Below are 27,134 nucleotides of genomic sequence, written 5' to 3'. Positions count from 1 at the left end.
ACCATGTAAATAAGGAAGCGGAAGATGTCTAATCGCCATCTTTTACTTGTGATTATGGAAGAATTTCTTGTCTCCCTACTTTGCGTTCTATATTTTAAGCTTCACTAATGGATGCCTTCCAGGAAGTACAATATTAATTAGAGGTTAACTAATGCTGATTTGTGCTGATGAAGTTCAAGGACAAACACAAGGGTTAATTTTGTCTACATGTAGGCCTGTCACGATAACTACTTTGTTGGACGATATATTGTCACAACAATAATTGCGATAAATGATATAATTGTCAAGTCATGTAAAGCATAGGGGTTTGTGTCAGTTGCAGCAAGGGAGAGATAGAGAACTCTTTGGCCAAATAATCACAAACTCACTACAGGGACGTATATTTGAAGTAAAAAAAAAAAAAAAAAAAATCTACAACGGGAGGGAGGAGATTAAACAAACTATTGAAATATTTACAAGCTATAGGTCGCTAAATTTGTCACTAGTCACTTTTTAGAATTGAAGTCGCTAAGAGGGTCTGAAAAGTCGCTAAATCTAGCGAGAAAGTCGCCAAGTTGGTGTGTGTGGAGAGAGGAGCTGCCTGAGCCCCGCCCACGGTGAAACTCTAAATGACAGCAAAACGTGTCTCAGCATAGTTTTTTTCTGTTCATTCGGTTTAGGCACTGTGAAAAAACGCTTAAGTCTTATAATGGTAGGGAAAACCCTGCTGCTTATTCTGGCATCATGTCGGCTAAAATGTTGGTGACATTCTTATGTAAACAAACACGCATGTAAACATAACGAGCAATATCGAGGTCAGCAAAAATGCTCGAAGTCATGTCCGTATATCGTACAATAAGTCAATAACGTAATTCGATAACGTACCGTGACAGGCCTATCTGCATGCTATAAGTTCCGCCACAGTTCTCTCACTTCACACGTACATAAACATTCACAAACACTTAGTGATGGAGTGATGCACACCCACACACACAGATGAATAAGTACACTGTGTCCACAATCTTTCTCATGTCAGATTTTCTCTTGATTCCAGATTATTGAATTGATGTGACTGTATTAATGCAACCATCAAATAATGTAAAACATGTTGTAATGTTTTTCTCAGAGAATTAAAACTGTCAAAGACTGTAAATACAACAGCTTATCCTACTTAAGATTGATTCAGTACACAGTGGGTCCTCTGTGAAATAAATTGTGGTCCATTGCAGACATTAGTCAAACACATTATCCTGCCCTTGTGGGCTGGCTAAGAACAACAGTGGGTGGTGAGATGGGGTGATGTGTGTCTGTGTGTGTGCGCATAGAGCTTAAGGGACACAGGTGTGGCTGATCACAGCAAACTCTGTGAATGTATGTCGAAGAAAAATAAAAGTTATCATGTAATCTCATCCTCTATTTTGATAGCGGACAACTGTGATGGACCTATTTCAATAATGGCATCCATCTACTTGAGCTGATGCAAATACAGGAAAATGAAACATAGGACATTTCAGGTAAAATAATTATTTGTTCTGGAGAGCGGGACCATTTATCACAAATAACGTGATGGAGTGGCTGTGAAAGACTTGGAGAGGTGGAGATTCCAATGAATTTCATTTGTGGGGCAGTCAGCAGAACGCCTCCACATCCGAGGTTGAAAAATTTCTTCAGATTCTACCGACTGTTCTCAAATTTCAAACAGGATGGAAAAGGCGGAGCGCCATTATCTCATTCAGTGCGATTACTGTGGTGGATTTGCTCAAGGAAGATTTGCTTTTATCATGTTTATTCAAATGTTTATGTTAATTCTTTGGTTTTAGCGTGTAGGTTGTTCTCTTTTACGGTGTGTGTGTGTGTTGACATTTCTCAGTGTGGGTGGATGGTTGAAGTCTGCAGACAAGTTGAAAAGAAAAATGCTATCTAATGAACACTGCCTTGGAAGTTGTAGGTTGTGATTGATTTTGAAAGCTTTCACATGAATTCCCATGCTTTTAATCTTTTAAAAAAAACATACATATAACATGATTAATACTGAGTGAAGTGAAATGTGTTGTATATGAAAATATGATGGATATTTTAAAGAGTGGTATACAAGAAATGTGGCATTGGCCATTATGATGATTTCATGAGAGGCTGAAGAGTAGAAAAGAGACAGAAGGACTTTGTGGTGTTGCAAACACTCGAAAGTAATGAATATGATGGAGACTCTTGCATTGATTTGTTTGTGTATGCTGGGCAGTATGATGTCTTTCAGTGTGAGATAATAGTCTGTTAAATGGGAGAGATGATAACGGTTCCAGTCACTTGGTTTGATTTCTTCCTTCATCAGCACTTTGAATCTAAGATAGACTGGCCTTGGACTCACCCCACTTGGCAGTTTCTCTCTTTCTCTCTCTCTCTCTCTCTTTCTCTCACACATGCACACAAACACACACACACCCTGGGTGAGGGTGACCATTACAACAATGTTAGCACTGTCTGTCTGGCCTTGCTTTCATAATTAGAAATCAGACCATGCTCCTTGTTCACAAATTCCCCACTCAACCACTGTTGCTTGGGGCCACCTCTCTGTTTGGATGAAGGCTGATTAAATTCAAGTCACTGACTAGTTGCAACTGCTGTAACAGAGGAAAGGAAAGAAGAGCAGAGGAGACAAGGGAGGTGGGTGTTGCTGGGAGAACAGGCTCGGAGTGTGATGGCTGTCTCTCTCTGGGTGTCATCCCCTTTTAATCACTAAAGTAGGGCTCTGAAGAACCAAACACTGCTGTTTCAGTCAGCAGAGGAAGGACTTGATTCATGTTTTGTGGATTTGATTTTATGCTGTTTACAAAGCGTACTGGGAAATCATCCCTGTTTGAAGACGTGACAAGTGATGCCCTCAGGCTATGTGCTGGGCATGTGTCCCATTCCATGTGTTCGAGTAATAAAAGGTGTTTTCAGATGTCCTGCTGTATTGAGGGCGCGCTGTAGACGTCACAGCCTGTAACAGCTGTCATTGAGTTGAGCAGGAAAGGTGCTGCTAGCATATAGATGTGGTAACTGCTAAGGTAGCTACTTTCTTGTGAAATTATATTCACAAAGAACAAAAAACTCATGGACACATGTATAGTAAACTGGACAAACATGAGAAGTACCAAAACACAGAGTTAAATTTCATGGTGACCCTGCTAAAAAACCTCACCATGATTTATGGATTGATTGAAACTGATAATATTTTTTGCCTGAATTGTGAGTTTTAGATTTCAAAAGGTTAATGTTCCTTTAGAAATGCCATTGGATTTGTTCACAACTGTGTATTCCAATGATTTAGAAAGTGTAAGCTACTTGTTAGTTAAATTACTAATTGCAACAGAAAGAATCAATTAGGGTTTATTGCACACAAGATGGTCTACATCATTACTGATCCTATGCCCACCAGCGCTTTTCAGAACACCATCATTTGAAAGAGAGCGTGGTTAGTGTGGTAAATGCAGATGTCATCCAGGATCATTAAAGAGAATATTGTAGTAGAGCTGCATACAGAAATATGAGACAAAACTCTACTGGGGGCACCCCGGCAGCTCACTTAGAGCATGCGCACCGTGTACTAAGTCTGAGTCCTTACCGCAGCGGCCCAGGTTCGATTCCAGCCTGCTGCCTATTGCTGCATGTCATCCCCCTCTCTCTCCCCCTTGTATAATTAGAACTGGATACCGGACCCAAAGATGGCGCCTATTCAGTCCAGTGAGAATTGCTCGCCTGGTGCATATGCCATAAAAGGTTTCTAGCTTCAGGGGTATGCGGCCCACTGAATATGCGCAGTAGTGTTTCTCCCGCTGGCCCTGCCCCCGAGTTCCTGCTCGGCTCAGACTTTACATTGTGATGACGTCACAGATTTTCGCTTTTCTCAGCTTGAGGAAAGTTTTACAAATATAAAACCTTCAGTGATCAAAAATTCATAATAGAAAGAGTCATAATTGACCTTGTTTGCAGTTTGAAGGGTCATGTCAACAGTTTTACCAACGTCTCTTTTATAATGGTGGCCTATTGGGAAAATGTTTTTTGGGCCGCAGGGGAATGTTTTGTTGCAAAACTGCAAGTGGCCACTGGAAAAAATTGGAAGCAAGGGTGAGTGGTAGCGCTGTATCCAGGTCTTATTATACATCCATGGAAGATAATCGTTTCTGGAGCCATGTCCCCCTATGCATGTTTCAGTACATAATAAGACTTGAGAGTCTACAGCCATACTAGTGGGACTCTGAGGCTGTGCTTTGATCTAAATGCTAACATCAGCATGCTAACATGCTCACAATGACAATGCTAACATGCTGATGTTTAGCAGGTATAATGTTTACTATGTTCACTATCTTAGTTGAGCATCTTAGCATGCTCACATCTGCTAATTAGCACAAAATACAAAGTACTAAATGATGGAAATGTCAATGACCAAAGTATTGGACAAATTGATATTTTGAGAGTTAGAGGATCACCAAGGTGATGACAATTTATCCTGAGGAGGACATGAATGTGTGCACCAAATTTTATGGCAATCCATCCAATAGTTGTTAAGACATTTCACTAAAGGCCCGAAATGTCAACCTTCTGATGGCGCTAGAGGAAAAGTCATGGGATCACCAAAGTCAATAGAATTCATCCTCTGGGCACCATGAATGTGTCTACAAAATTCATGGAAATCCATCCAATAGTTGTTGAGATATTTCAGTCTGAACCAAAGTGACTGACTGACCGACCGACTGACCAGCCAACATTGCCATGGAGCCCTGGAGCCATGCCGGTAGCATAGCTAAAAACTAACCTCCAGGAGTAGATAGTGGAGTTATTGGCTGTCCTCAATGACCCAGTGCATACTAGGAGGGAAGATGAACATGAATAGAGGAAAGCGGCTCAGCAACCCATGATGGTGAAATCAGTCGGTTGGTCCAGTGTGTGGCTGATCTGACTGAGGCCTCAGATCAGCCACACACTGGAGCACAGAGCCAGAGATGACTGGCTATCTCAGGGACAAGGTGATCGATGGAAACTACCACACTCTAACTTGGAAAGCAAATAAAAGGCATATTTCTCTCATGTCAGATTACACAGAGATAGCTGTGCATACCAGCCACCAGCATGCCATCTGAAAGCGCCTTTAGCACGGCTTTTAATGTTATGTGCTTGTTTTTCTCTCTAGAATCCTGTTTTGAGAGAAAAAACAATTTAAAGCTGGCACAAGCTGCTATGTGGACATTCTCTAGGCTGCTAGCCAAATTTATTTCAGCAAAAAGTTTTGTAGGTTAATATTTCTAAATCTGTTTTGTTTGAGTCTACTTGCCTCTGTAACAAGTTCACTGTCGTAAGTTGTAAGAGATCAAGAGACCATGAACAACTGCTACTGCAGTTATAAACACGTGTGTCTACTTTCTGTATTTTCTTCTAACTTCATATTTTAAAACTGTGCTCTTGTATATACCCACCAGTTCCATGCATATCCGTTATGAACATCCATTATGAATTCTTGATCAAATTCATCTGTCATGCCTGCTACCATGTTATTGATCTTTGTCAGTAGTCTGTTTGACTCTGGATATTAAACACAGCTACTACATTCTCGACGGAATCAGTGGTGTGCCTTTAAGAGATGTTAAGAAGTGTTTGTAGTGTAAAATGAATCATTCATTAACTTTGTGTTTTATCCGTTACTTCAACACTAATTTCCTGCTACATAGTTTGTCCATACAAATTTCCTGGCCCATAGCCCTCATTTGTATTTCGGGTACATCAATAAAAGAGTGTTAGTTACAAGTTGACAAAACAGGAAATGAGCTCAGAAAATCTACTGTGTCTTTACACATTAATTTTTGTTTGTGTCATAGGCACCAACATGCTTTATGCAGACTTTGAGCTGCAGATCACAGGCTTCCCTTGTGAATTCAGACTTCATTTTGCAGTAGGTAAATCAATTACTGCCAGACAATACGCAATTGAGATGATCAAATTAGTGGAATGGGAGTCATGAAGGAGTGGGTGGGATAGAAAGAGATACATGAGAAGATGAAACGGGAAGCCTGGCCAGGGAAGCAGGGGACGTTGGAAAGTATGAAGGGATCTAGGTAGGCAGTAGTAAAGAGAAAGCAATATAATTAGGAGATTAGTCGGTCCTGCTTCCTTTGTGTCCTGGTTTTTGACAATGGTAGCCTAGCCTGATGATCAGCCTGAACGTTTCACTTCATTCATTCAGCCTGGTATTGTGTTCGTGTTAGCTGATTTCTTGTTGGGTCACTTGCTAATGATTAGGTAGTTTTGCCCTAACTAGTCATTTGCCACTGTTCCTAATACATAATTTTCCAGTTGACACAGAAGCTGTGGTAGCAGTTGATAGGAACACTTAACGTATTTCACATTGATCAAAGAAATATGTCGATTTAAGACTTATGTCTGTAAATCAGTTTACAACAATTTCTACAGCTGCTTTGATCTCATCCACGGTTGCCGTCATTTTTCTGTTGCTATTTTTCATTAATGTAGCTAGATAGCAAGCTATCTGTGTAAGAACATGACGTCACCATTCTTAATCCTGCCTACTAAGCTTTGATTAGTCCACTGTTTCTCCAACCGAGGGAAACAGCCATTAATGACCACAGCTCCAGACCTAGTTGAATCACAAAACAAATCTGAGATGTTGGTGGTGAATTAGAGGTCTGGAATTAAGATAATGTTACCATTCACCATCTCCCACATGGACTGCAAAAAATCTCCATCTAAAAGCTATTTGATTGTGTAACAGTGCCAATGGCATGAGATTATTTAATTAATCACTTCCCAATACCAAAATAGTGGGCCCAAGAATGATGTCTAGAATCAAGTATTGTTTTCTTTTTTATTATTGTAGGCCTACTTTAAGCTAACTGTGCACTGTGCAGCTGTATTTTGTAGAAAACCTATCTATTCAATTTATTTATTTATATAGCGCCAATTCATAACAGACGTTATCTCATTGCACTTTTCCTATAGAGCAGGTCTAGACTGTACTCTTTATAATCTAGCTTGCAAACTGACATTAGCAGTGCACATTTTCCCAGTGAACTTTTGTTTGGTCACTCATTCAGCATGCTGAGGTGCAGGACAAGACGTGTGTTCATGTTTCTAAGTTAGATAAGAAGAAGAGTTTAGCAGGAAAACTTATGTGGGTTGTTGTTCATCATCTGTGACTTTTGTGTTGTGAAACTGCTGTCTGGCTCAGTGTGACCGTCTGCTCTGCCTATGATAGAATGCTGACTTTACAGCTTTATGCAAGATTTGATTGGCTGTATCAAAATAAGGTCTCTATCTAAGTAGATGGATACCTAATGGTATTCTGTCGAATTAATGCAAAACTAGGGGGCATCAGCATGGAACCAAAATAATGGAAAATATGAATTTCTCCCTTTTGGTCACAGGACAAGTGATTTACAGAGCAGATATGTATTCTGTAGCAGACAGAAAAATGCTGATTATTTTCAGTTTAAAACAAACCTGCTATGGCTTCAAGCAAATTGTGATTTGTGATAATGGGCTATAAAAATAAAATTGACTTGAAAATTGACTTAAATAGCTGGAGCTACGATACAAGGAAGACAACAAACGCATATCTTGAAGAAGTTAAGACCATTTGAATTGACAGTGTGCGAGCATTAAAAAAGTATGTTCCCTGACATATACTGTAGTGCATACATGTATGCATCTAATATAGAGTATGTTGAGAGGCAGTCAAGATGGAGTCACTGATTACTCCTGAAATAACTGGAAATAATAAGGGAAACTGCAGTGAGAGTAAGTGGAAATATCTTACCGCTGGCAGAATTTTACCCAAATAAGTCTTGAAGCCTGAGTCTGAGAACACATTACTAGGATGTTTGTTGTTGCAGTGTACTGTTGAGCCTATGCAGGGATCATTGGTCCACCTCATTTTACAGCAACAGCCAGTCAGTAGGAACCTTATTTTGAAGAGTGTTTGATGTTTATGTAAAAAGAAAGCCTTGATCATTATAAACATACTGTACCTGCGTATGTGTATTTTTATCTGCAGTAAGCTGAGCTTTATTATACAATAAAGTACACCACTTGCACATCATGGATCAATAAGTGTGTATGTTCCTGTGTGTGTACTTCCTGCAGACAGAAACAAGCCCCCTTTCTCTACTTTCCATCAAATCAAAAGATCTCAAGGTCACATGGAGATCAAAACTGTTAACAGCCGGAAGAATGACGCAAACAGAATCTCTGTCTCTTGTGAACACATGATCATAATAGATCAAAGGCATGCATATAGGATCATCAGTGGAACAAAACAACAGATGCATAATTGCACTTTAAAACACATTTTCATTAACACACTTCATCAACACCAATGATTTTAGCTAAGATTAGGCCATAAAATTTAAGCCTGCAGGTTCAAATCATAATTACGATGATGGTTTGTGGTGGTAAGAAGACAATTTTACCAAAAAGATAAGGTTCGTGAAAATTTAATGAAATGAATAGATGAAATATTACGCCCTAAAGCCCCTATGATATTGTCTTTCTTCACAGTGATCATTGATTTCTCTTCATTTGAAGAAAACGGAGGAAATATTTGATTTAACACTTTAAATGCCAGTCTGTTTTTCGCTTTTGTTCAAAATACAGTATAATGTTTTCTTTCACTATGAATTGTTCCATTTCATAGGTGTGAAAACAATAATTTTAGACAGTTGAAATAGGCTGTTTTTATTTTGATGAATTGTTGTATACATAATGCAAGTTGTGACCTCTTCAAAACAAATATTTTACTGTTGCATTTGCTCACAAATGTACAATCAATCACTGTAAAGTTCACATTAGGTATGAAGTCAAAAGTATCAAATTATTACTGCGTCTGGTCTTAGAGCATTTGGGCACTGGCCTTGTCTTTATGTGCGTGCGTGCGTGTGTTTGTGTGTGCATGTGTATTCATGATTGTGTTGATTTGATTTGCAACCTTACACCCATGCAAGTGCAGCGTCCTTTTAACATTAAAACGTTTTATGTATTTTTAAATTAAACTCAGGCCCTTCCTCAATATCAGCTCATGGTCTTCATGGTCAAGCATCTCATCAACGAGCCATTAGTGTGTGTTGTTGTCTGTGTGTGTCAGACTGTGGTAGGCAAACAGGCTGGGAAATAAACAAGACTGCAAAACCAAACTGGAAGCACCTGGAGACTTGAATACGAGACGAGACTTGGATCAATAGAGGGGATGGATACTTTATGAAGCGCTGAGTGCACACGGCTCATAATCATCACAGGAGTGTGTAAATTAGCTCATGGCACACAAAGACGCTAATGAATCACTGCTTATGAGAGGAGAGATGAGGCTGGGAGGAAGAGAGGAGGAAGATAATTAAATATATTCACCATAACAATTGAAATTAACTCCAGTCACAATATTTTTTATCATCTGTGCATATTTAACTATAAATAAATAGTCTCTCGATATTAGAAACATAATATAATAAATATAATATTTTCTCATTTCCAGAATGCCCGTAGTAAAATTAACTTTTGGGACAACTCATAGACTGACTAGACACTAATCCTTTGTGGCATGTTCTACGTCACAAAATGGCAAATAAAAAATTACTGACTTTGGGAAAATGTGAAATAAAAAAATACTTTCGTACAGTTAATAAAGCTCTAAATGATTTCCTAGATATTAAACAGTGCTTCAATGCATTTGTATCTCTTTATTAGCATTATTTCATTTGTTTTGTGTCATAATGGAGTGATAAGATACCTTGTCCTTGTTGAGAATACATTGTAACCTGTATGATGGATGTTGTGGAGTAGGTGTGGTAGTGAATGACATGCTAAATTCTCAGAGTAAAACCATGACAACTGTCTGCAGAAGATTTTATATGATGCATGTAAGATGTCGATGACTTCTCTTACCGGCACAATGAAGTTTGTGTTCTGCAGATGTGTTGTCCTAGGGGAGAGTCCAGAAATATAGTACATATACCTAGGTCAGAAACATTTTGAATGGACAGTTAAAACTCAAGTCAAGCTAAACCTTAAGCTGACATGACATATTGATAGGAGAAAGATTGCCATTCCACTTCTGAAGACAGGACCTTTATGTGTCTGAAGAGAATAAAGGTCATTTTCTGGTTTGTGAAAACAAGATTGGTTTTGTGTAGTGGTTGTAACTCAGCTGTCGATGTTCTTGTCTCAGTGATGGATATAAGGAGGGAATTTGAATCTTGTTAAAGGATGCATTCTCAGAATGAGATTTCTTCTTCTTTTTTTTTTTTTTTTTTTTTTTTACAAATCACTGAAATGCCTGTTGCCAGCAGTATTGTCATCAGCAGGATTTCCTCACAAAACACATTCCTCCGGAGGTAGTGCTGTGTGATTTCTGCTTTCATGGAATCCGTGGTAAATTATGCATATGCCTGTGTACCCTCAGGGAAGAATATTGTACTTCAGGTCATGCATTATAAATGAACGTGAACAACTGTAGGATACACGAACACCTGCCGTCCTCAGGTAAGGTTAAAACCCAACAGGATTCAAAGTCATGTTGCTTTCGTAATTCTGGCCACCCAGGGGATAGAGGCAAGGACACACCAGCAGTGTGGATGCCTGCCTTCGCTATTGCTCAGTATCGCTCACAGGCTGCATGGATTGAATAAGTCTCTCTGAAATCCTTCCCTTCTGGCAGGACAGTACACCTCAGGCCTACCTCATCAGTTTCTTGAGTGTCCAAAGCATTGCATCAGTTAGAGCTTTGTGAGAACTCATCTTCAGCGCTGTCATATCTGGATGTCTTTTTAGGGCTGTTCAAGTATTTTTTTCTCTCTCTTGAATGTTGTCAAGTTCAAGGTCAATATTGTCTTCTTAAGTCTCACCCTGGGGTCACAGTGAGCAAATGAGGCATCTCTCTTGGCCATGAGAAAGAGAGTGAGAGAGACACAGTGGGAGAGAGTGTGTGTGCAGCTGCTCGTTGGTGTGTCTAGTGCAGAACTGATTTAAGGCCCCAGGCCACAGGAAGAAGGCCACTCTACACTCCAGGCACGTCCCTGAAACCAGCAGCAGAGGAAGCACTATTGCCATTCAGCAGCGTCGACTGCAGACGCCTAAATGAGTCTGTTCTGTCCTGCAATGCCCAACATGGCAGTCCGCCACTTACTCAAGTTCTCTAGCTCCTAATATGCCCCCCCACCCGCTGCTACTTCTCTATTCTCTCTTCCAGTTCATCCCTTTTCCTTCTCTGCCTCTTTCAGTCTATCAGTCTCACATCTCTGCCTTCAATATTTGTATATTTTTCTCCCCCACTCATGCATTCCTTGTTTGCCCATGCATTTTATCTTTCTGTCACCTTTTCTTTACGTTCACAGTCCATCATGTCACGCTACTACGGTCTGATTTGGTTACTGTCCTTTTTATTGCAAGGTCCAAGCCAGAGATGCTGACCTCATTTGATCAGAAACTGTTACAAGGCCTGCAGATGTGTAGCTTGTCACCAAATTGTGTTGCTTTCACAGTAACCATACAGCTGTGAAAACTACAAGCATTAAACATGTTAGCAAAGTAGCTCTTCAGATTGCTCCGTTTGCTTTGCTCTTCAAGGCTTTTTTGTGCTTTTTAATCATGGTCAAAAACCCAGTGTGTGTGGTATTCCATGATTCTCCTATAATCAAGACTGGATTGTTTCTGGAAAGGTTTCAGTGTGTTTAGTAGGAAATGTCTAGTTAATTCTGCTTTCAGCCCATTAAAAGTCTTTACACCACTGCGTGACTGTGACTTGACTCAGCAGTAAGGTCACACTTGTGAATCATAATATATGCCACTGACTCGTCAAGTTACACAAGGACACAACCCATAAAAGGAATCAGTGTATCTTGCTGAAATTTTTAGTTTCATTTTTAGTTTTACTCACTTTCTGTCACCCACTTTCCTTTTGTACTCTGTTGCTGTCTGCCTTTATATAGCTTTTATCTTTCCTTACCTTTCCATGATCTCCATTTGTTTTACTCTGTGCACTTTTTCTGTCCCTTGCAAATGTGATTGTGACCATTTTTAGCTGAATTATTTTTATTCACTGTTGGTTTTCAACAGAAATATTCAAAAGTGTCAGTGAAAATGTTCCTGCAGCTAGAGTAGTGAACAATAACAGGATTAGGGCTTTGTTTTGATTTAAATCTGTTTGCCTGTATGAAAATAATTTTTACTTTCCATTAACTTCTGTGGGGGTTGGTAGAGAAAATGGTGAGGATTTGTTTTCTCATGCCTGCATATTTGCGGTGTCATTGTACACAACTTTTCACCTAAGTTTCCTTTTGCCACCTGGGGGTTGATGGAGGAGTAGGGAGGTGGGTTAGTATCAGGGACAGTGTGATGATAGCTCGTGAATTCTAAAAGCTTTATCGGTCCCCTGCAGCCTGCCTGGGCAGCTCACTGCTGCCTCTCATCTCTCCTGTGTGTTGCATTGAATATGGCTCTCCAATTGGGGTCACGGCACAGACTGATAGGAAGCTATATTCCTTCATAGCTGGAGGCAAAGAGTTCAGCATTAAGAACAGCAGCAGAGAGATGGCAGGTCTGAACACAAGCTGACTGACAGACCAAGACGCCCTTACATATAAACATTAAAAAACGAGAAATGCAATGGTGAAATACATCATTCTCCAAATTCTCTTCTTTAAGTTCAATCTATGATGTGTCAGTTTCAGAGCAATGCCCTCTTGTGGACAAAGCTCTCTCCCAAATAGGCTGACACTTTTACTTTGAAAGTTATTATAAAGAAGATTAGTAATCCGCTTTTCTGTTTTGGCATTTACGGCCTCAGTTTCAGCTCAGCTCAGCATTTTTAACAAAGCTGTGTGAGACTTTTTCTCTAGTTGACAAAACAATCTCACCTCAAGATCCAGTAAGTAGCAGTTGATCATATCAAATGATCTTTATCAGCAGAAAATATACATATCACACACGCACACACACACACACGCACCCCGTTATACCCTCCTGTCAGCTAGCTGCTTCAGTGCCGCTCAGCCAGGCAGATGTGTGTGTGTGTGTAGCCGAGTGTCCTCAGCAGCCTCGCTTCCTGTTCCTGTTCCTGAGTGTTATAAGATTGGTTTGTCAACTTCTGTTCACCAAAGTCAAGGATGAAAAACCAACCAAAAAAACAATTAGAGCTGCAACTAATGATTATTTTCATTAGCGATTAATCTGCCAATTTTCTTGTTTCGTCTATAAAATGTCAAAAAATAATCTCTACAGCAATTTTCATGAAGCCCAAATTGATGTCCTTGTTTGTTTGTTTGTTTGTTTGTTTTCGACCAACTGTCCAAAACCTGAAGATTATCACTTTACTATCACGTAAGACAACCAAAAGCAGCATATTCTCTGAGCTTAGCTGAAACTAGGTAATGTTTGGCATTTTTGTTTGGAAAATTACTTAAATGATTATCAAAATAATTGCAGAATAATTTTCCATCGATAGAGTAATCGATGAATCGACAAATCATTTCTGCATTAAAACCAATCTACAGCAGTGGAACGGTAACACACAAAAAAGAATAATCACAAAAAGAACATGTTCCCCATTGTTTGTCCTCTGAGATATTCTTAATCATAAACACTGGTCTAATCACTAGTGTGAGGTGAAGGTTTGTTCAACAATCACCTCATTGTATGCATTAATTGTTTGATCTGCTCTGAATTAAAAATATGAAGTAGTGATGTAGTAAAGACTAGACAATCCCAGAACTGCTAAATAACAATATGTATGTGTGCTTTTATTAGCTTATCAAACTTTCATACTAAATAAGCCTTTCCTGCAACGTTGGAGAGTTCTGTGGCTGACATGGCAGACACATGGTGATGATGATCTGTAGCTTCAAGGCTTGTGAACGTCATAACTCTAATTTCAATCAGTTGTAATGTGTGCCTGTCAAATGCAATATATATAGATCCCCGTAGATGACAACAGAAGCTTCTACAGAATGACCAAGTCATAAAATCTTCAGTTAGATTTTTCACTTGTAGTTGCAGTAATGTCAAATACATTTCCTACTGTAAATGTGTTGGGGTTGTGGGTTGCTATACTGCGTTATGAAGGGCAAATAAATCAAAACCTTCCTAACTGGTCTCCTCAGCTGCAGCAGCTCTTAGCAGCTGTCTTGCTCGTTCTCCCCTGTCTGTCCCTTTCCCAGATTACCTATAGGGATTGATGGCCATGCCAAAGCAAAAACAGAAAAATCCATACCATTCTCCTGCCTTTTCCATATTACATTGATTTCATGGTGAAATATCAATCTGCATGTGTCATGTACTTTTGCACCGCTCACAATAGTACAACACATGTTTAGAAGTAAATCAACATAAAGCTGCTTTAGGCATTTTATCAGGTTGCTTTAGGAGACCTTTTTTTTCTCGCTCTTCTCTTTTACAGAGGCAATTGAGGAGGAAAGTCGAATGAAAAATCCATCCAGTCCAAGTACACTTTAATTTGCATGCACATATACACACACGTATGCAAGCACAAACATACATACAGTACAAGTACACATTCAGTATACACACACGCGCGCTCATTAACTCAGTCACTGCTGTGTTTGACAGCTATGAAAAACAGCACTCATAAAAAATACTTTCTCACTTCCTGTTTGTAGCTGATAATCAGGAAACCTTTTTTCATTATCAGTGGAGGCATATTACTAATATACTATTTAGGCTATGACCCCCACCCCCCAATCTGTTTCTCAAATAGATGGGAAGCAGCCTGAGGTGGTATCAGTATCCTGGAAGACATTATTTCAGATCAGCTTTAGCACTTGTTTTGACAACAACACATACTGGACATATTTGGGTTCTACTTGTTCTGACAAAGTGAGAGGTAAAACAACTTAAAATGAAGAGAGCACTGGCCACAAACTGGAAACTTGTGGCAGATCCTTTAAAAGTGGATGCAGATCTGTAAAAAGAATTGTTACCTGGTTCCCCAGTCGACCAGTGGACGTGCCTGAGCCTCATTTTGATTGGGGAGTACATAAAGGAAGGAGCAGGGAGGGAGGGTGTGGGGAGGGAGGGTGTGTATTTTTTGTTGTGCTCTTTTTTTCTTTCAACTGCAATTTTAAATATTGTTTATTTACTTAATAGTTGTCCACTGGCCACTAAGTCATTTGAACAACTTGCTAAGTCAACACTATGTGTGCGCTTGTCATAAGATTTATGCTTAGTAAAGAGTTAACACTTGCTTCTGAAACATACATGAATATTATCTGGGCACAAAGTTTTGTCTACCCATTATTTTTACAATTACTACAAACCAAAGTCCTGTTGAGAATGGGAGTTTGTAGAAAGATTGAAGCCTAAGGGTAATCATTTCTAGGTGCAGATGGTCCAAAATACATGAGCACAATTTCATAAGGTCTTTTCATAATGTAAATTTTGCAGTGTGGTGGTTGTGTATATTTTAAAATGTGCCTTGCAGCTAGTCAGGCCTGTTTTTTTTGTGTTTTTACTACATCACAAGCATACCAATAGCAGATATGTTTCAACCAAAGCATAATTGCTTATTTCGTTTAACATACATAACTATGCACATGTCGTGGGGTAGCTGTTTACAAACATATTCAGCACCCAGGATTTAGTCAATGGATTAATAGCCAATGGGAATTTGCAAACCATCTTGAATACATTGAATTCACCATACTTTTTTGTTTTAAAACACATTGGCATTTCTGCCTCCATTTATAGGGTATTCAGAATATGATTCTCTTTATTGCATTTTCTACATCCTAAAATCCCAATATACATGATATGAAATAGCTCCACATGATGACATTTAAGAGAAATAGCACAATTTATTTGATGTGTTGAGGCTGTACTTTAGGCTTACCATGCAATGTCACTGTTCAAAAGATGTAAAAGTTAGTGCTTTTTAATGGTAAGGGCAGGCAGTACAATAGGGATTTTAGTCCTCTGGGCAGTGTTTGACAGGAAATAGAATCTGTACCTTTGGCTTATATACAGCAGCCTAAAGCTGTAAGGCAGAGAGAAGAATGAAAAGAGAGCAGAGTACGGAGGAAGAGGGAGGGGAAATGAGTTGGAGAGGAGAGCAGGCTGAAGGAACATTCAGCAACAATCTCCTTTCTGCTGAAACTTTACATATGTCAGCACTTCAAAAGTTTCCCCATTATTATTTATCCCACATCCCCTCCAAGAGCTCCAAATATTCATTAGATCTAACCTTTTATTCTGTGCCTGCTGTAAATTGTCTCAAGCTGGATACATATTTTTTTTTTTAAACTTTTGCAAGTTGCAAAGTTGCCCTCACCTATGGTCATGAGCTTTGGGTAGTGACCGAAAGGACAAGATCGCGGATACAAGCGGCCGAAATGGGCTTCCTCCGCCGAGTGGCTGGGCGCTCCCTTAGAGATAGGGTGAGGAGCTCAGTCACACGGGGGGAGCTCGGAGTAGAGCCGCTGCTCCTCCACGTCGAGAGGAGCCAGCTGAGGTGGCTAGGGCATCTGATCCGGATGCCTCCTGGACGCCTCCCTCGGGAGGTGTTCTGGGCATGTCCCACCGGGAGGCGGCCCCGGGGAAGACCCAGGACACGCTGGAGGGACTATGTCTCTCGGCTGGCCTGGGAACGCCTCGGGATCCCCCCGGAGGAGCTGGAGGAAGTGTCTGGGGCGAAGGAAGTCTGGGAGTCCCTGCTTAGACTGCTGCCCCCGCGACCCGGCCCCGGATAAGCGGAAGAAGATGGATGGATGGATGGATGGAAGTTGCAAAGTGGTTTTCCTGACTGAATAGAACAGCGCTTTGAACGCAACAATTGATTCATCCCTGTAAATGTACTTGAGTCATTGGAGGACGTTCAAGACAAATCTAAGTTGGTAAAGTAGCAGTGCTAGCTGTATCTCTGTTTTCCTGTTACCATTACAAAGTAGCAGTATTAATCTGTTTTACAGTCTGTCAACAGAGCAGCCAAATATAATGAGATCAAAACTGCAAAGACAAACCACCAGAACTAAACCATTCCTTTCAAATCTCTTTCAAATGATTCTAGATAGAAATGCCAGTTCACCAAATCCTGGCAGCCTACAAAACATTTTATATAACCCTGGTTGAGAGTAGAGTTGCAAAGGAGAGTCTGCTGAAGTGTGTTGACGTAGGAAGTTGGGGGTTTCCTCGAAAAGAGCTTGTATGATGTGCTGTCCACCCACGTAGGAGGTTAATAGTGTTTACAGCTAAATGGTCATACTTAAAGGGGGAGTGAAAAGCAAGCTATCAGAGAGGTGCAAGACGCGATTATCGTTTAAATATGGGGATAATGACACACACTTTCCTGTCAGTCTTTCCTGGAAGACATTCTTAGTGTTGCACTCAGTTGTTCACACAAAAAATGTCTAGTATATAATATAATAGTTGTGTAAAGAATGGGGTTCAAACACTGCTTCAACACTGCTTTCTTTCTCACCTCCACACACCTGGTCCATTGCTGTGTGAAGTGAGCATGCATGTTGGATTGTCGGTTTTGGAAAGTTACAGAAATAGCTGGACACAGGCCGCCCAATTTCCGACGTTGGAAAAGTGTGAGGGGAGGGGGTTTCAGATGCGGATCGACCATCCGACAAGCATATTCTGTTGGAGCATACCAATGCCGTTAGTGTCCCCAGGTGGGATCAGTTGAAGAAGACGGGTAGCTGTCTATCAAATTGTCTTTTTTGATACTACCACTGGATGGTGCCAAAGTCAGAAAGTTTCAGATCGTACACATAGCAACTTGAATTAGTTCACATGTGCAAACAGTTACTGACATGGCAGGCTCTGCATCTGCTGTGACGTAGGAGGGTGATTTCATCATGGTGCTAAGTGATTAGGGTGATCTCTGGGGAGAAGTTTAATTCTCCCATGAATAAGAGTGCCATTAAAATGCAATGACATGAGATTAATGCTCATCTTGTAAGTGACATTTACTTTCTCATTTACCGTGGAAATTGTCTTGCAATATTGTGTGCTAGGCCTTGCTTTGAATGCTGATGAGTTTTAAAAGCTGTTCAATGTATGTGCAGTGACAGTATGAAAAATGTTGGATGTGCTATATAAAGAGGAAGGGTATCTAGCTGAGTAAGGGACAAACAGTAAAACAAGACCATCAGCAAAACGGGACCGTGAACTTTGAAACTGCGGTTTACAGTGCAGATTCCAAACTTACTGTATGTTGGATAAATGGCTATCCTCAGCATTAGTAATAGGATTGCAGAAGCTGATACCTGACAAGAAATATAACTTATAATACAGTACCATTGTTCTGAAATTGCTTTGGAAAATGTAGAGTTTATTCTCTGGATAGTAAGCAGGACAAATCTTGCCTTTATGCATCTTTTGATTTCCTGTAAGCTCCTGTAAGGGAACCTACAGCAATAGAATGACTTTATGTCGCAGGATTACTAAAACCCTGTACAGTGTGAAAGTGATTGCACTCCTTGATAATATATCTATGTCTGTGCCTCATAAAATCATATTCATCTGACTCAAATTTCTTATCTCTTTTTTTCCTTTTTCTCTTACAGAGTGTCTGTACACAGCAGCGCAGCGTGCGGAGCCCAAACTCTGCGTGTGTGTGTGTATACACCCTTGTGCGAGAGCCGGGGCGCACATACTAAACTATATGTGTATGTTGTGAGATGAGGAGAAGCTAAGTGGCTACCACAACCACCCAGATCAGACAGCCTCCTGTGCTGCAAGATGGATTAAAGCCCCACACCTCAGGAGATCAAAGGTAGGAGAAGATGTTTGGTAATCAGCTGCCACTCACCTGCCCTATTCAATGACTGCATGGAGAGAGTGAAGGACAGAGAGGAAAAAATGTATCACAATAAGTTTAGGCTAAGGTCTTTCTGCCATCTGTGTGCTGTAGGGTTGGACACTGAGGCATGTCATGTCCATAAACAACTTTTGTTAAAATGATTAGATTTCTGTTTTAGCGAAGATCCAAAAGTTTTCAAAGATACCAAATATGCCATGCTGAATTGAACGAAAATGTGTATAAAATAATACACAAGAATCTACATTTTTTCATTTGATGTGATGCTGCATACATGCATCAGAATATTTCACTCAAAATACAGAAAAAAATTATACAGTAGCATCATTCAGAACGTAGCAGTGGTACAAGCAGAAAGAGATTCTATATTTTATTGTTTGACGCAAATGAAGGGGAATATCGGGCTTCAAGAGGTTAATTTGAGTAAATATCAACAATTTAAAACACTGGTAAACACAAGGATAGACCTCTGAATAGCCGCCCACGTCTCCAATTTTGTCAGCGATTCCAAAAGGTCTGGTGCTGCTTTTGTGAGTTGGAGAAACAATTGAGCCGGGGAAAACACACACTACTGCTCTTACTATTCTGATTAGTATGCTATATTGCTCGCTCCATCTATAAATAAAAGCATTGCTGAATGCAACAAGTCCGGGCAAGTGTTGAAAGTAATTCTGGAAAATGCAGGAAAACGCTAACTGAAGTCGAAGCAGATGACGCAGGTTAAGGAAAAACAAGGACATTACAAGAAGGTGAATGATTTTCACAAAATATCCTCCCAAACACACTGAACATTACAGTCTGATGATATACTTAACTGTAACATTATAACAGCTTCCAGGGGTTTTCCTTTAAGCTGCTTGAGAATTACTTGCTGTTAAATAATTGTGTTCACTGTAATTAACAACTAAAAAGATATTTTCTGTAAGGCCAAATTGTCCCTAGTTTGAAAAAAATTATTCATTAGCTCACTGCAACCTAACAGTGACATACTCTCCATTCTCTCCGTTCTGTGAGCACCACAATGCATTAAAGGAAAAGTAGACTGTTTTCATCATCACAAAATGTTTTTACAGCACTTACTCGTGACAACAAAAGCTGCTTATTGGACTATAATTCAGCACTGTTTGCGTGAAAAGGGATTATTTTATTGAGAATTCTTTAGCTGAGAGGTTTTTGTCCATCCATGGAAAATGGATCCATAAAAAATTCATTTTCACTATTTATTTACTGGTTTCTCCCCCCCGAGTGGTCTCAACAAGCCCGGTGGATGAACTTTTACCTAAAGTTACCTTCTCTCATTTTCTAACCAACAATTTTAAGATGACTCATTTTTAGCAGAAATTTCCCATGCTAAGTATCTTTTTAAAGAAGCACATATCCTGGATTTCTTTTTTTTGTGACAGCCATTGTCAGTGTCAATCATTCCACATTTTGCATAGCTCTTGTGCAAAATGCTCCTCTTTGGCTCCTCTTTAGCACTCTAGTTTAGAGGGAGAGCTTACATAGTACTTAAGGTTCTTCTCAACAGTAGGGACAGGCTCATTTTTCATCAACAAACTCAGCAAATGCTTAAATTCTTAGCAAACTAGGCAATACAGCAACTCTTAATCATTTTTATCATCACTTTATATATATATATAAAATGAAAGTCAGACTTTAGTTGCAAAGAAAGACAATAACAAACAGTGAGTTCCTGCATGGACTGCTTAGAACTGATGATACTGAGTATACAGAAATCCAAAGTTTTAGTATAAAGATGCCAATTTTTTTATATCAAATCTTGTGTGTCTGCATATCAAGCTAACCTACATGTGGTTTTAAAATTCGGAAGTATTTCATGTTCAAATTTTAATGAATAGTATGAATTCGCAGTTGCATTTGAACCTCAGAACCTTGCTTCTTAATCTCCTAGTTCAAACAATCAATAGAGATTTTAAAATGGCGATTTTAGTTTTTCTTTCAGGATGTGATGACTGCGTGTGGTTGTGTGTAGTTGTGGTTATCAGAATCAGAATCAGAAATACTTTATTGATCCCCGAAGGGAAACTCTTTGTTACAGGCTAGGCTTATGAGGCTAGCTTATGTGTTTCTGACCACAGAGCTATTATTTTTAAGGCCATCCTTACACCTCCTGCTCCCACAGTGTCTACTTATGTTTCTTCTCGTGTCCTTAATACCAACTCTGCTGACAGCTTTCATAAGGCCTTCACCACTGCATCTACATTAGGGCTGAAACGATTCCTCGAGTAAATCGATTACTAAAAATCATTTATGCAAATTATTTGCATCGAAGCTTCGTTTATCCATATAATTACATAGAGCGCACTGTGCTTTGCCCGGATGAAGCAAGACTGTGGTAAGTGGAGCAGATAATTATAATTAAGTATAACAGTAAATCACTGAATGCTGTCATCCTTAACTAATGGAGACACTTGAATAACTTCAGCTAGCAACTCGGGTAGCTGAAGTGTGACAGGTAGTGTTGTTAGAGCGATAAACTAAATATCCTAAATAGGGCTGGGCAATATAGCTGAAATATCTATCACGATAAAATGTTTCATTTCAGTTGATATTGATAATTATTGATCATTTTTTATGACCTATTTTTAAAAGGTGCAATGTGTAAGAATTTAAGACTTTAAAACATTCAAAAACAGAAAAATACAATACACATTTTGAAATCAAGTTTCTCTCTTTTGCCGTACTAAGCTTAATTGCTTTGTTAACTCATTGTAAAACACACTTTGTTCAAACTCGACAGAAACAAAGTAAAACTGTTCCATCAATCACCAACTCTGGTTTTGTGGAAATAAATCCTTCATTCACAGAGTTAGATGTGAAAAATATTCTGGCTCTACAGCTGTAGCTACCTCTCTGTTGCCTGACCTCCCCCTCGCTCCTCTTCCGCTTGACGCCTCTGTCTCTGCTTGAACCTGCTGTGACTTTGTTGTCCCTGGAGTCATCAAACAGACGTCCGTCTGTCCTGGTCCGACTGTGTTCACTGGAAGGCCCGCTCGCCTGGCTCCGGTGCCCATTCCGGCACCCGTCAGCATTCCCCGCTGTGTCCCCCACTCCCCGCTCCTGAAAACCTCCTCCTCTCGGCTGTGCAAAGCTCCTGTGCTAGCCAACAACAATTTCCTCGCTGTCTGCTCTCACTTTCTCACTCCACGCTGCTTCTGTTGTTGTCTCCTGTCGATGGTGCAACACCTGTTAAAAGATTGGCTGTTTGCGTGTCACTCATAGCACGCTCCATAATCAAGGGATATGCTGTTCATGAGCTGGGGCGTATTTGTTATGTGCTTTCATGGCGGTTAATGCATTTAACTATCGAACATTCTATTGAACCATTTTCGTATTGTTATTGATGAAGTGTCTATCGCCAGTACATATCGCTATTGTTTTATCGCCAAGGCCTAATCCTAAACAGTCCACTACTGAATCAATGCTTTATGTGTTGTTGAGCACTGGCCTTGTGGGTTATTTGCAAATTAACAACATTGAAGTAGTTTATTTAGGTTTTTATTGTTCTGGTTTTTATTGTTCTTTATATTCATATTTTGAAAATTGCAAGGTTTTTAATGTTCTTATATTTATATTAAATTCTATTAATGTGAATATTTGGCATGAAAAAACAACCGACATTTTTCATTGGTATGAGATTATTTATAACAGAATGGTGATCAATGCTGGTTGGAGGGGCCCCCTGGGCATTTTTGCCCCAACAGACTCTGGAATTGCCACTGGTTCTATACATGCTGCCACTGGGACATAAACAAAAATTCAGTACCATTGTTATGCAGATGACACGCAAATATATGTTCCATGAAAAACCAGTGAAGAAGGCAATTTTCATCACTTATCATCTTGTGTGTCAGAAATAAAGTGCCCGATGTCCCCCGATGTCTCCAGCTAAATGAAAACAAATTTGAAGTCCTTTTTTTGGTCCTCCAAAATCTATCGCAATTTTACAGAAATATCTTGGCTTCCTGTCTACAAATGTCAAACATGCAGCCAGAAACCTGGGTGTAATATTTGACAGTGACCTTTCATTTGAAAAACAAGTTACAGAAGTCGTTCAATCATGTTTTTATCAACTGAGGAGCATCTCAAAAATCAGGTATTTTCTCTCTCGACCTGATCTTGAGAATGTCATGCTTTTATTTCATCTCTGTTAGATTATTGTGATTCACTGTATTCAGGGTTAAGCCAAAAAAATGTACTCAAGCCTTCAGCTAGTACAAAAGGCAGCTGCTCGGCTTTTCACAAATACTAGAAGACAAGATCATATCAACCCTGTGTTAGCCTCTCTTCCCTGGTTACCCGTAAGTTTTAGAATTGATTTTAAAACTTACGGGATATGTCAGATCCTCAGGCAGCGCTCAGGCAGGTTGTTTCTAAGTCCCGGCTCAAGACTGAAGGTAACCGGGCTTTTGCAGTCAGGGCCCCTCAGCTCTGGAACTCCCTGCCTGAAGATCTGAGGCTTGCAGAATCAGTGACATCTTTTAAATCACTTCTCAAAGCGTATCTTAAAAAAAAAAGAAAAAAAAAGAAGCTTTTTATAAATGCTAGCATATTGTTTTATTTCCAACGTGTCTTATCTGTTTTATTATTATTGTTTTTATCTAATATTATTGTTGGGTATTTTATTCCATTTTGTTCATTTATTCTTATTATTTTAATTGTCTGATTTTATTTGCCTGAAATGTTTTAATCCTGCTTCAACCATGTAAAGCATTCTGCCATTTTGTTTTAAAGTGCTGTGTACAAGTGTATTGTTATTATTATAATTATAAACGATCTGACCCAGACTACAGTCTGCAAGAAAACAAAGTTCCAGATGACAATGTTCGGCTGACATGAATGTAACCTTTTATCCTACATTCTGACAGCAGAAAAACAGGCAGAAAATTTCAGCATGCAATGGCTTTCTGTCCTCTTTTCCTCTCTCTACTTTCTCTGTGACCTCTCTGACTCCCTGTATTTGTTTGGTTTCTGACAAAACCAGCTCACAAAAGCTGCAGAAATGGTGTATTTTTAGATAAAGGTGCCAGACTGGACCCCATAGCAAATGACTGGGTTTTTTGCCAGTGCTGTTTATTTAGAGGACAGGATACATTGTCGTCTGGATGCTTCCCTCCAACTGCTACCTGCTGTGCTCTGTTAAGACAAAAATCAGAAAGCATCACAGGAGGCTTATAGGTGAATACTGAGAGGATCTGGATTTGCCCAAACCATCAACAATCAACTCAGCATGGTTTTATAGAATCAAACGGGGAGGTTAGAAGCACAAGGTGGCATACATATCGTTTCTCAGAGCACATATTTTCACTGTGAATTTTTATCTCTTCCACGTCGGTGCAAAATTCTCCTTTAAATCCACATTAAATCGATTTGAAAGCTTACAGATTGCACGTGCCAGTGCTGGTCTAGCTAGATAGGTTCAGTATATACAAAGAATGATGGCTAACATGTCTCCACCAGAAACTTTTCAATTACTGTGACAAAAGATATCTTTACCACACACATACATGTGTGTGCACACTCCTCAGAAAGTAATACTACTTTTGTAGCCTATGTCATATTACAAACTCTTAAGTGTGCCAGTGACAGAAAAACCCAATTCATATGCAGGATAACACGCTTTTCATATTTTTTAAGCCACCACATCCCCCCACAGGCAGCTCCAGTATGCTGTGAATACAAATGCAAGAACACACAGGATGCTGTAAAGACATTGAATTTCTCTGAGGGACCAGTTCCCTGTGAAATCTAATACTGACAGAATTTGACTTTTACTGACTTTGGCTCAAGGAAAGTGGTTTGAGGAAAATTTCATTGCCCACATGTGCAATCATGCATGAGATGCAAGTATTGAATATCACTTTGGTGCAGATGTGTTATAGCCCCTCAGTGTGTGTCATCCACAGCATTCAATATTGCCACTGGGTATATCCTTCTGCTCAGCCTTACTGGAAATGTTGCACTGGTTCTGGTATGTCAATGCTGCACTTTGTTTATTGCATCATTGATGCTCTCGCCACTGCCTGTAGCAAGTTCTTCTTTACCTGAACACACTGCATGTCTGATGAACTCAGTCCCTTCTTTCCAGAATAAGTTTTATGTGCTTTGGTGTGTGTGTGTGTGTGTGTGTGTGTGTGTGTGTGTGTGTGTAATGAGCTGTTTGTATTTGTATGGTGAATTCACGAGTCTGCCTCAGTCTGCTCCTGTCTGTGTTGCTGCTGGGCCACCTGCCTTTTTCCTGCTCCCTTTCCTGGCTGCTCCTGAGAAGTAGAGATAAGGCCCACTGATGTTTGTCTGCTCCCTGGCAGATTACTGAGGCAGACAGGTACAAGGACTCTGGCAGACAGCTACAGTATACCTGAGGCCAAAGAAGAACTTGTTTGGGATGCCTAAGCTGACCACAGCATCAATTCAGCTTGAATGCCATCTGGCTTCTCTATATGTGCTGTTGCTGTTCAGTTAATTACTGTTCAAAGAGAAACACATGTGAGTCAATGCGGGAAATATCTGGAAACTTCTTTGAACTAGGAACATTAAATGATAGCAAATAATCAAACATAATGCCACTGATTTTCCTTTGATTAATAATGATTGAAATGTAATCAGTCAATCATAATTGCATAAATGAGTCAGCAGGCCATCAGCATACCAGAGACATACTGGAAACATAACATAATATACTGGGAAAAGTCTTAACATGTTATTTGTCTTTGTCATGTGTTCAATATATATCAACAAAATTTCAAGACTTAGGTGTTGATTTTGCTCAATTTGATTTACTCTGTCTTGTTTCTAAATATCTTGTTAGAGAAATTTCAGAATAGCCATTTGAAATCACCAGTTTTTATTTTAAATAAATACATTTTCTTTACAATTCAGTAACAGACAAAAGGAATAAATAATTGACTAAATAACCACCACTAAAATGGTGTACTTTATTGCGCTGTCAAATCAGTACAAACAGGGCTTACATTTGTCATGTGTCTCAAGTTGCTAATGGCATGTTGATGGGGTTTCTCACTGTGACATATTTCATTGATGGTTATGAGTTGGCATTTAAAAAATAAAGGTGGTATCCACATGGGGGTGGGTGATCAATTAGCAAAAGCTTAAATAAGTGAGGACTTGAGGAAAAAACTGTAAAAATCAAGTGAGCTGTACGTGATCGTGTGTGAGCATGCGCGCGCGTGTGTGTGTGTGTGTGTGTGTGCACCTGCAATGCATGTGCAAGTATGTGTGCTCCTTTTGTATGTTTATCCTTAGAGCACCAGGCTGTGAACATTTAGGGTATGATTACAGCACATGGTCAATGTGGAACTGCCTAATTAGACCTTTTCTGCTTTTGGGAAGAACATTTCACAGCCTTCTTGGACATAAAATTACTGTACCTCATCCATTCGTCTATGTGGTCAGTGGATAGAGGGTAAGGAAGACAAATGAGCTGAAATGGTGCTACTGGGAGGTTTATGCTGGGTGCTGAAGAGATCAGGGATATCTTTTTGCCTCTGTACAATTCAGAAGTGTATTTTCTACAAACACAGAGCACTCCTGTTTAAAGGTTCTGTTCAGAAAAGAGTGATTGAGAGAGTGTAGAAAGGTTGATGTGCAGCAGGAAAAGTGTCATAAAGAAAGGAGACAATGTAGAAGATGAATTAGGTAAAAGTGAGAATAAAGGGAAGGGGGGTCAGTGTAATAAAGTGTAAAAAAAAAAGGAATGATAAAAAGGAATGATAAATGGATCACAGGGTTTTGAGCACTTCATACATAAGTATTACTTGTATATAATACAGACAAAGCTATTACCATGCTTAGTCCCTTTTATCAGACATTATGAGTTTATGTCATAAAAAAGCATCCAACTCCAGCTCCCTGTTTGTGTTATTTAAAGCTCTAGTGCTGTTAGATTACTGCTGTCTTGCCTAGCTGACTGCATCTCTTTCAACCGGACACATTTTTCCCTTTTTGTGTCCATTGTCTCTGTTTGATTGACTCGTGTTTGATCAGAGCTGTTTAAATAGTTGTCTCAATATTTATGTGGCCAATTGTGAAGATGCCGTGTGATTGTGGCCCAACTGGCAGAATATAAATTGTTCATCGCTCCCCACACCGTGTGGTAGACAGGTCCTTCCACAAGCCTGACAGCCCGACTGGAAAATGAAATTAGAGAAAAGGAGGAGAGACATATGAGCAGGAGCAGAGGACAAGGGATAATACATGATTCACACGCAGTAAGCCTTGGATGTGTTGCACATCGAATATACATGGGGGAGAAAGCGTAGAGGGGATCTAAGGGTTTAGAAAGAGTTAAGAAGCAGACTTT

The 27,134-nt window shown here is 39.7% G+C and overlaps 1 protein-coding gene across 7 annotated transcripts in view; it reads left to right on the top strand.

Moving 5' to 3' along the window:
* grik4 (glutamate receptor, ionotropic, kainate 4) overlaps window positions 1-27,134 on the top strand; it is a 317,151-nt gene that overhangs the window by 79,892 nt on the left and 210,125 nt on the right. For all 7 annotated transcript variants that reach the window (XM_044203352.1, XM_044203355.1, XM_044203351.1 and 4 more), the window contains one exon: window positions 18,540-18,748. The gene's annotated coding sequence lies outside the window, so the exon portion shown is untranslated. The remainder of the gene's footprint in view (window positions 1-18,539; window positions 18,749-27,134) is intronic.

This window comes from Siniperca chuatsi, linkage group LG7, assembly GCF_020085105.1.
Source record: "Siniperca chuatsi isolate FFG_IHB_CAS linkage group LG7, ASM2008510v1, whole genome shotgun sequence".
In the NCBI taxonomy this organism is placed as follows: Eukaryota; Metazoa; Chordata; class Actinopteri; order Centrarchiformes; family Sinipercidae; genus Siniperca; species Siniperca chuatsi.
This window is presented reverse-complemented; position numbering and strand designations above follow the sequence as displayed.